Source organism: Scylla paramamosain, chromosome 6 (genome assembly GCF_035594125.1).
Source record: "Scylla paramamosain isolate STU-SP2022 chromosome 6, ASM3559412v1, whole genome shotgun sequence".
Taxonomy (NCBI): domain Eukaryota; kingdom Metazoa; phylum Arthropoda; class Malacostraca; order Decapoda; family Portunidae; genus Scylla; species Scylla paramamosain.
Genome location: NC_087156.1, coordinates 1,186,352 through 1,197,500, shown reverse-complemented (window position 1 = coordinate 1,197,500; position 11,149 = coordinate 1,186,352). Strand labels below are relative to the sequence as shown.

The following is an 11,149-nucleotide window of genomic DNA, read 5'->3' as shown; positions in this document are numbered from 1 at the left end:
TGATTTTTCTTACTGTTTTTTTTTTTTTTCTCTCTCCTCTCGTTCCTTTCTTGTACGGGGCTTGGTGGTAACTTTGCCTCACTTCCGTAACTAAACCCGGGAGCACCCATGTTTGATTCCACCTCCCCCCGACCCGCTCTTCCAAGAAAGGCAGGAGCATGTTGCCTAGTGGCTTCCAGTACAACATTATTCCCCTGGATCCTGTGGTCTTTTTTTTATGCTTATGTGCGTAGATAAGATGGCTTTGTAAAGTTGTGTGGGTATTCTCTTGTAATTAGTTACATGTGTTGTATTTCAGTTTCTAGATTCATACATTTCTGACTTACGGTAAGCTGTTTGATAGAAGCTACACAGATATACGAACACACACACACACACACACACACACACACACACACACACACACACACACACACACACACACACACACACACACACACACACACACACACACACACACACACACACACACACACACACACACACACACACACACACACACACACACACACACACACAGAGAGAGAGAGAGAGAGAGAGAGAGAGAGAGAGAGAGAGAGAGAGAGAGAGACATGGAAAAACTGGACTAATAAAGATATGGACACAGGACAACTCAAGTGTATCTCAGGCGCTGTATATTAGTCATTGTTAAGTAAACACACACACACACACACACACACACACACACACACACACACACACACACACACACACACACACACACACACACACACACACACACACACACACACACACACACACACACACACACAAATACACAGTCCCGTTATACAACCTCCACTTAAGATGACTAACGTAATGCGAGAACACAAACCTTCCCAGTAGTGAGATGTCAGTGCGGACACACGGGACCAATGGAGATGCAATTGGTGGCAGTGGTGGGATGATAGCGAATGAGAGAAAACGGGACAGGCAAGTGCATATAAAGGAATTACTGTATAAAAGGATGCATTTTTCAAGCAACCTGTTTCAGTACATAAATTAACAAATAAGACAGCTATTTAAGCAGCGCAGGCCAATAGAAACAATGGGAATATAGTTGATGGCAGTAGGTGGGATGATATCGATTCAGTAAAAAAAGAACACAAAGTAAGCCTGTAATTACCGTGAATAAAAGAGAAAAAACTTAATATATAGAAAGCAATCAAAAGCTCCAAGAGGATGAACTGTTCAAGAAAGTTTTTTCATTGCACAGACTAACGAGCAGGAAGATTAACCAAGAAAAATGTTGCGAGGCTCCTGAAGGATTTTCAGTATCTGGCTGTAAGCAGAAAATGCCAAACCACGCTCATCAAATTTTTCAGTCATTCCAGAGTGAAGTAAATATAATGTTCGGCCTTAGTTAAGAATAAATTATGTAGTTTGTATTCTAGAGGATGTGTGGACTGTTTCTGAGTAAACATGCGTAATTGATTATGTTTAATCAGCATTTTTGTCTTTTTATAATAGATGTGGCAACATGTTCTGAATATTATTACTATATCTTTTTAAGAAACCTCACTATGCATTAGTATGATAAGCAGTTTAGTGTATATTAATCCACAAACAGCAGTAGGTCATAAGAACATAAGAACATAAGAAATAAGAGAAGCTGCAAGAAGCCATCAGGCCTACACGTGGCAGTCCCTGTATGAAATATACCTACCTATTTCCACCTCTCATAAACCTGTCTAATTTTCTCTTAAAGCTCCCTGATAAGCTGGAATAGACAAAGTTATTAGTTCAGGAGCTTAAAAAGATGAAATAAAATAATGAACAGGAGTCATAGTGGGTAGTGTAGGTATGTATTTTGTATACAAGGTTTACCAAATGTAGTCCTGCTAGCTTCTCTTAGCTTTCCTCATGTTCTTATGCTCTCTTGTTCTTATAATACCAGTGTCTTCCTCTGCCTTAACTCTTCGCACTGTGACATTTACGTGTTCTCGTTTTGTACAAGGTACCTGGTATTCCCTTCTAACTGTTTCCTGTCGGCACGTGGTCACGAGAGGTGGGCGGGGAGAGGCCTTGAACTATCCTGGCTTGTTCTCCCACATGTAGTTTGCTAAGGATATCAGAGAATTTCACGTAACAATACTCTCGTAATGCACTAACAATTTCCTAGGCATCAGTTCCTTCACAAATAATCTCAGTTAATCTTTTGTATTCAGCCAGCCACGCCTCGCCCTGCACGACGCACGTCAAGCTTGGTTATAAATAATTAGTGTTGTCATTATTCAGGCCACTTTTTCCCCGTAGAGGCCTTGGGTGAGCGCCGCGCCGCCCTTGACGCATCCAGGAGGGTGTCAAAACCTGAAGGCGTTCAAGCATTAGCATTGTTGTTGTTATTTTTTACCCTTGCAACTTATCGGGGGAGACGCCATGTGTGTGTGTGTGTGTGTGTGTGTGTGTGTGTGTGTGTGTGTGTGTGTGTGTGTGTGTGTGTGTGTGTGTGTGTGTGTGTGTGTGTGTGTATAGATCTGCTCGAGTACATGTACATAATTTCTCTCTCTCTCTCTCTCTCTCTCTCTCTCTCTCTCTCTCTCTCTCTCTCTCTCTCTCTCTCTCTCTCTCTCTCTCTCTCTCTCTCTCTCTCTCTCTCTCTCTCTCTCTCTCTCTCTCTCTCTCTCTCTCTCTCACCCATGGAAGTAGCAGTCAGTACTATACAGGCCAGAATGAACCGTGACTGACCTTGCCATAACAGGTTTACCTGGAAAAGTCGCGTCAATAACCTGGAATTTTAGAAGTCCTGGAAGTGGCAACACTGGACTGTACCTTTTTATGGCTGTGTTCTGGGAGTGGCGCCTCCACCTCTCCTTGTTACAACGCTTATTTTTTTATGCTGTTTACGCTTCCAGTACCTGCGCGTGCTAAGGTTCTCTGTCCTCTGCTGCGCTTGCCTTTGTTCTCGTTCTTCCACCCTCAATACCATCTATCCATCAGAGGTGCCTCCAGATCACCTCTTTTCCCCCCCGAGCTGCAGTAAATGTGACAGGCAAGGTCTTATTTCCGTGTGTAGTCGTCTCACATTTACACGAAACCCTGACAAGATGCAGTGGTGCGTTATGTGCCTGTGAAGTCTTGAATCCCTTGGCACCACCTCGCCCCTTTGGCACCTGTCCTACGTGCCTAAAGAACAGCCGTGGTGTGTAGGGAGGGAAGAAAACGATTCAGATTGTCAGGCACTTAAGGTAGCGTGGATGCTTACTGTTGCTGCTGTATTGAGGTGGGAAGAGAGGGAAGGAAATATACAGAAAGGGAAAGGAAGAGAGTCTTAATAATGGGCTGTTTGGCTACCTATCCAGACACTATTAACAGTTTATCTTGTAATGACAAATATAATAAAGTGTGTAAGTGTCTGAGATGTTTGAGATAAGAAGAGAGGCGTGTCTTTGTCTCTCCTGACCTTGAAATACTGCGTCACCTCCTCCGGGTATCTTTCATTTCATCAGTGTTAATAACGATTACCTCTAAGTCTAAAGGAGTTTGAGTAATAGATATGAAAACAGAAAAAAATTTATTACTGGTCCGACCAAACAAAAAAAAAAAATAGAAGTGTTCCAGTCGCCATGGCCAGTTTAATTCTGGGAGTGTCTTGATATTCCTCTCATGAAACTGTTTGTCTTTTTTTTATGTAAGAGGGGCTTTAGACAAGGGCAGCAGAAATTGAAGGAAAAAAAGAGCCCGCCAAAGGTGTCAATCCCTAAGGTAGACGGTCTGAAACAAGTCCGAAATTACATTACAGAGTGCCTTAAAACCTGAAAAAGTCGCAGGAATGGGAAGAGAAGAGGCAGAGTTCCAGAGTTTACCAGTGAAAGAGATGAAGGACTGGACAGAATAGTGAAAGAATGGGAAAAAAAAAAAAACATAATCAAACAGAGTTACTGAATTCACCAATGAAAGGAATGAAAAAGTTTACCAGCTCAAGGGATGAAAAAGTGACGGTACTGGTTAACTCTTGCATTAGTGAGACGGACAGAATAGGGATAGAAAAGATTATAGAACCAGAATCAAGCAGAGTTCCAGGATTTGAAAGTGAAAGGAATGAAAGAGTGACGGTACTGATTAACTCTTGCATTAGTAAGGTGAACAGATTATTGGCAAGGTTAAGTTTGAAGTCTTGTGCAGCGAGGCCAAACCCTCTCAATATCGTGTTTTTTTTCTCTCTCTCTCTCTCTCTCTCTCTCTCTCTCTCTCTCTCTCTCTCTCGTTACCTTACTGGAAATAAAAAAAAAATGTTCTAAAAGGTTCACATAAATTACTATCTTTTGACATTCATACACAAACATAATTAGTCATTTGTTTTTCTTCTCTGTTTTCTATTTTTACTGAAGGAAAAATACCACTAATCTGGTCAAGTTATGTTGTTTTCTTTCTTTTCTTCTCCTTTCTCCTCCTCCTCCTCCTCCTCCTCCTCTTTTTCCCCTGCTCCTGATTTTCTTGTCGTTGTGTTGTTATTGTTGTTGTTCTTATTATTCTTATGATTATGATTATTGTTGTTGTTGTTGTTGCTCTTCTTCTTCTTCTTCTTCTTCTTCTTCTTCTTCTTCTTCTTCTTCTTCTTCTTCTTCTTCTTCTTCTTCTTCTTCTTCTTTAAAGTTACTTTTAATAACTCATTAATCCACTTTTATTATTATTATTATTATTATACTTAATCATGTCCTTATATCCTTGTGTGTGTGTGTGTGTGTGTGTGTGTGTGTGTGTGTGTGTGTGTGTGTGTGAGAGAGAGAGAGAGAGAGAGAGAGAGAGAGAGAGAGAGAGAGAGAGAGAGAGAGAGAGAGAGAGAGAGAGAGATCATGTTGCCCAGAATGTCACTAATCAGCTTCTATCAACAATTTATCTCCTTGATGAAGTTGATTTTTGGAGCGTGTCTATTTCATTCCATTTATATGAGAGAGAGAGAGAGAGAGAGAGAGAGAGAGAGAGAGAGAGAGAGAGAGAGAGAGAGAGAGAGAGAGAGAGAGAGAGAGAGAGAGAGAGAGAGAGAGAGAGAGAGAGAGAGAATTATATACACAAACATACAAATAGAGAGACCAGCAAACGGACAGACAGACACAGAAACAGAGACTTGATAAACATATACAGTATATATACCATACCCACATTACAGACAGACAGACAATCAGTCAGATAAAGAAATACGGACACAGAAAAACAGAAGAACAAAGATATATAAAGACACATACATATACACACACATATACACATATAATTTTAATGATGCATAGACAGACAGATAGACAGATAGACAGACAGACAGGCGTATTGACATAAGTCTCACCTGCTTCTTACCGTCCCCTGGAAAACGTGAGGAGGTGCTGCGCAGTTATTGGAACGAGAGAGAGAGAGAGAGAGAGAGAGAGAGAGAGAGAGAGAGAGAGAGAGAGAGAGAGAGAGAGAGAGAGAGAGAGAGCGGGGTGAAGATCGTGACGGAAGGGAAAGGAGAGTGAGGGAAGATTGTGACGGGAAGAGAAAGCAAGAGAGATGGAAGAGGAGGCGTGGAAGAAAAGGTAATGGTGTGCCGTCTGTCATCTTCTGTGGGTATTGGTGAGGTGAGCTTGGTCAATAGGGAGCTTTGAAAGGAAACTAAATAAATAGAACAGGAAAAGAAATAATGAGTTTAAGCCTCATAAAGTTTGATTTAAAAAAAAAGAAATAAAAACTCGCCCTCAGATTTGCGGATGAATGAGACTCAGTAATCAGATTGTTACTACTAAGCCAATAGAAAGTTTTAAAAATATTAGACATATGTACTGGCATGGATAGGGACGAAAAGTGAAAATAATTAGATATGTTTTATACAGGGACTGCCGTGTGCAGGCTGGATGGCTTCTTGCAGCTTCCCTTACGATGTTATGTTCATATGTGGTGATGTTACGGCGGGATGGGGTGAGTTAAATGTCTGTGTGTGTGTGTGATGTGTTGTTGCTGTTGTGACGCCATATTGTGTAGCGCGGATGTGTCGTAATAACTGATATGATAGTGATGGTAATGATCAGAGGAGGAAGAGGAGAAGGAGGAGGAAGAGGAGGAAAAGAAGAAGAAGAAGAGGAGAAAGAAGAAGAAGAAGAAGAAAAAGAAAAAGAAGTGAAATGAGGTTATTCAAAGCTTCTTGTGTGGCGCCACAACAACTATGGTCATGTGGCTCCAAAAGAAGAATGAAGTGAAGGAGGAGGAGGAGGAGGAGGAGGAGGAGGAGGAGGAGGAGGATAAAAAAGAATGAACGGTTCACTGGATTGGCACCCGGAGACAGCAGATGTACGTAGAAGTTGTAGTCATTTTTTTTTCTTGTATTCTACTTGTAAAGAAAATTATCAAGAGCTACAAAATAAATTTTAAAAAAATCATAATAATAAGGAAAACACAAATCCCACATATTTGCTCCCCGGGATAAAAAAAAAAAAAAAGTTGGTCAGGCTAAGGTTTCATAATTAATGGCTAACGATATTGCTCTATAATTAACAAAACCTGAACTACAGTTAATCAAAGACTGCAAGGTAACCATGTGCAATTTTCTGCGCCATCGACACAAGTTAACTGCGCGCCCAGTAACTGGCACCGCGCTGGCCTGAGAGCTTTCTGTGTGCGACGCCCTGAGAGGCATCTGTGCGGGGTGACGTGGAGCGGAGAAGGGCAAGGGAGGTGGCGGGTGACGGTAGCGTGGGTGATGGTGATGTAGATGACAGTGGCGCCAGGAACAGTAGCTCAGATGGCGGTAGCGCTGGTGACAGTGACTCGGCTGACGGTGACGTAGATGACAGTGGCGCCAGAAACAGTAGCTCAGATGGCGGTAGCGCGGGTGACGGTGACGTAGATGACAGCGGCGCCCAGTAATACATATGGCGGTTGCGCGAGTGACGGTGGGATGGGTGACGGCGGCGCGGGTGGTGGAGTGGCCTTCCATAAACTGTCTCCTGGCTTCTTGGCACCTCGTGGACAGCCTCAATCTGGGCAGACTCAGGATGGACAATACAGCGTGTAGTCACCATCAGCAAGAACCCAGATGGCTTTGCTTGTGTCGTGTTTCTATGTTGCATGATCTTTTTTGCTAGATAGATAAGAGAACGTAAGAATAGCAGCAGATTGCCTGTAAAGACATCCATGTGGCTATCACAAAGTTAACAGACAAGGGAACCACAAGTTTATCAGGCAGTTAATGACGCGGAATAGACGGACAGCGGCCACAACAGATATCAAAATGGTTACGACACTTTCCGGTTTCTGCTTCCTGGAGGTGGTGATGTGTGGAGGTGATAGAGAACCGCTTTGGTGACATGATAGGGCTGTATAACGACGCCCCTCATTCCCTTCACTGCTAAACGATTATTTCTCATAGACACCTACAAGTTTCTAGACACATATTTACACTACAAGCCCTTGAATAGTTCTGTAGCTTAGAAAAGATAAAATTAACCATCTTTTCTCTCATGTTTTTCTGTCTATCCATGAATATAGTCTCTTAATCTGTCGTGTAACTTGGAAAGGGAAAAATTAAACTCCTTTTCTCTTCTAATTTCTCTTCCGTGTTAATGCAAACAATTCTTTACACTGCTCTGAATGTCAACAAACGATGATTGCAGCAGAAATAAGGCTCCCTAATTTGGCCGTGTTCCCAACGACCCGCATGTGTGAGAGTACTTGCGTGCGTGCGTGCCTGGATGCGTGAGTGCGTGTGCTTGCTGCGCGCGACTTCTTGCCTGCTTCCCTGCTTGTCTCAGCGCGCGTTGGTGGTGATGGGGTATTATGGAGTCCTAGTTTATGGTGGTGGTGGCGGTGGTAGTGGCGGGTAGGGGCGGAGATGCTGTCCTACACAAAGCAGACCTTCGGCGGGAAGTTTTTCTCGCCTCCTGGAATAAACACGGTGAGATTTACTGAAGGTTCCACGTATATCCACTTTATTTGTCTGGTATAAAGAGCAAGGCCGCGTGTGCCTAATCATGCGTCCATTTTTGAGCGTAGCGTGTGGGAGACCGTGTGACGCCGCGCGCTGTGTTACGGACTGTGTGACGGCGCGCGCTGGATTACTGACTGTGTGATGCCGCGTGCTGTGTTATGGATCGCGGGAAATGTTGCGCTATGAACATTCGGTTACGTATCCGATGGTGTAGTGAAGCAATTTATTACGTATCCGAAGATGTAGTGGAGCATTTTGTTACGTAATCGCAAACGTATTGGAACATTTACTTATGTAACCAAAAATGTATTGAAGCATTTGGTTTCGTACTCTAAGATCTTGCTTAATATTTGGTTACGTATTTGAATTTACAGTGGAGAATTTGGTTACGTATCCGAAGGTGTAGTGGAGCATTTGCATAATTTACCAGAAGCATTTTATTACGTAACTGAAGATCTAGAGAGAGAGAGAGAGAGAGAGAGAGAGAGAGAGAGAGAGGGAGAGAGAGAGAGAGGGAGAATGCCATAATTAACCTGCCTTTCTTCTCTTTGCAGATGGCTTGCCGTGTTACCTCGACGATGCAGAAAGACTACCATGGCTGCTTAATGTAGCGCTTGTTGAAAGGCTAGTCGCTACACACAGCACTAGTCACCGTTGCCCTCCACACACACACTCCCCTTTGTGCCAAATTACCTCACCGCTGCCCGGCTTCCACAGCACCTCATAGTCACATCCAGTTACCTTCACCTCTCACCCACTGAGTTACAAACAGATATTTGAGACTTAGTTCCTTACCCTCTGTTCATCCCCCCGCTCACTTGAACCGTCGAGTGTCAGTTCCTTTGTGTTACTTGAAGACTTTTCCTGCTGCTTCTCCCAAGGACTCGTGCCAGGCAGCCAGCACCTCGCCCAGCCCGAGGAGGCTCACCCCAACCTTCACCTTACAGGTTAGTGCAGTGCGTATGTATGTACCTTCCTTCCCTCAGGCCAGCCGGCCCACCCAAGCCAGGCGTGCTACCCGGGACTTCCCCGCGCCTGTATAGGTATTTTAGCTCAGCCTGGAGGCGCAGATGTGAAGGAACGGTGGTTTTCATATTGTCGCGTTTGTGTAAGATTGTTCTTGCTTCTGAAAATGGTCTTTATTATCAGAGCCACCAAGGCCAGTGCTTTGTAAATAGATCAATCACATTATTAGTGTTCATAAACACAGATATTGTCAACTTTTTTTTTCCTCACTTGCTCTTGACTTATGGAGCACAGTTTTATATGAATGCATTGTATATATGAGTATTGCAGGGGGAGAGCAGGAGGAGGGAGAGAGGGGTATCATGCGTGCCTTCATCGGAATATCTCGACAGGAGTTTTAAAGACTGAAGCATTCACCGCCTCAGTCGTCCAGAGCGAGGTTGGCTCATCCATTCACGTAATCAAAGAGACGAGCGAGGCGGAGAGGAGCTGGTGGGCGGGAGTGCGATGGACTTGGACTGAAAGAAAAAAAAACATATAAGCGTTGAATGTGTCTTTGTTGTGAGAGGCGGGGAGAGAATGGACGAGGAGGACAACGAATAGCAGGTGGAGGAGCAGGAGGAGGAAGAAGAGGAGGAGGAGGAAGCGGCGGAACGATAGCAGGTGGAGAAAAAGAATAAAAAAGAAGAGGAGGAAGAAGAGAATATGTAATAAAACAGCAAACAAAGGAAGGAGTTGAAAGGATAGCAAATGGAAAGTAGAAATAAAGAACTTTAGAACTCAAGGAAATAAGGGAAGTTGCAAGAAGCCGCCAGGCCAACACGCGGTAATCCCTGCATGGAACACTCCTAACAATATATTTCCACCTATGAATTCAATAAACATCCAAAAATCATGCAACATCAGAACAAAAATATCGAAGGAAGAAGAACAAGTACATCCCTTCCACGTCCTGTGATTCTTCGCCCTTATTCATTTATGTACACTGTTCATTTATTTACATTAAAGAAAAGAATAAAAACTTCCTTATGTATTTCTTATTCACTCATTTTCATCGTATTTCCTATCCAGACTACAGCCTCACAAAATAAGAATGCTTTTTTTTTTTACTACAATCAACGCTTCCTTCCTTCCTTTCTTCCTTCCTTCTTTTCATTCCTCTCTCCCTTCTATCTTCAGTCTTTCTTTTCATCTCCCTCCCTCCTCTCATCTTTAAAATATTCACCTGTCTCATCCTCCATCCTTCATCCCTTTCTTCCTTATCTCCTTCCTTCTTTTTCCTTCTTTTTAACCCAAGAGATCTGTTCCTGCACGACGCTTTTCATGAAATTTCTCAAACCCTTTCACCTCCTCCCTTCCTCCTTCCATCATTCTTTTATATCTTGTCTTTATCACCATCTTCTTTCACAACTACACCGTATTTTCTTCCAGTTTTACCTCCTTTCTTCCTTTCCTTCCTTTCCTTCCTTCTACCCCGTCTGACAGAGAGAGAGAGAGAGAGAGAGGAGGGGGGAGAACTTGTGACTAAAAATAACTACGGATATAATAAGAAGGTAATCATTTTAGTTAATCAATATATCCAGCATCAAACATTCCGCGTCATGCTTGAAGACTAGAAAGACAGCCTGAGATGACGTGCAAGGTTAGGAGGGGCAAGCCAGTGAGTGAAGCAAGAGTTGGCTTTGGATGTTCGGAGTTGGGTTTTGTATTCACCAAACGTTTTCCTCGACTTGCCTTGGTTACTCTTCCGCAGCGGGAGTTGTTGTTTTCAAGCGTGTTGTCATGAGTCTATTCTAACGGCAGTTTAGCGTGGATTCTGCCTAAGGAAAGGAAAAAAAAAATTATTGTAGTAGAAGTTCTAAAAGTTTTCAAGTGTATTTTCATGATACTAGTGGTTTTTGCAGCATGAAAAATAAAAACACTCGTGCCAGTCTGACTAATATCACTTCTGTGACCTTTGAAAATTGTCTTAAGAGAACATAAAACGGCTTAGAAATTGACTGTGATTAATTGGGAAATAGGTTTTAGTTGAGAAATAAACTGATTGAGGGCAGAACTTAAATGAGGAAGGACTTCAGTTCAGAAATAGATTTCAGCTGACAAATAGTCTTCAGCCAGTTGAGGAATAGGTTTGTCAGTGGGATGGACGGGAGCACGTACGCGCACCTACGCAGGAATTCCAAGGCGCAGATCACGGTGGACACTTGCCTGCATAAATCGTGTTCCTCTCGACACTCTGGAGGTGTGCCAGGCCATAGGGAGCGAGGTAAGTCAGATCTCCGGGTTTAA

The 11,149-nt window shown here is 43.1% G+C and overlaps 1 protein-coding gene across 2 annotated transcripts in view; it reads left to right on the top strand.

The window, feature by feature from the left end:
• Positions 1-11,149, top strand: part of LOC135101188 (sodium-dependent phosphate transporter 1-B-like) — a 165,928-nt gene that overhangs the window by 51,319 nt on the left and 103,460 nt on the right. For both annotated transcript variants that reach the window (XM_064004796.1, XM_064004797.1), the window contains exon 3: positions 8,449-8,841. The gene's annotated coding sequence lies outside the window, so the exon portion shown is untranslated. The remainder of the gene's footprint in view (positions 1-8,448; positions 8,842-11,149) is intronic.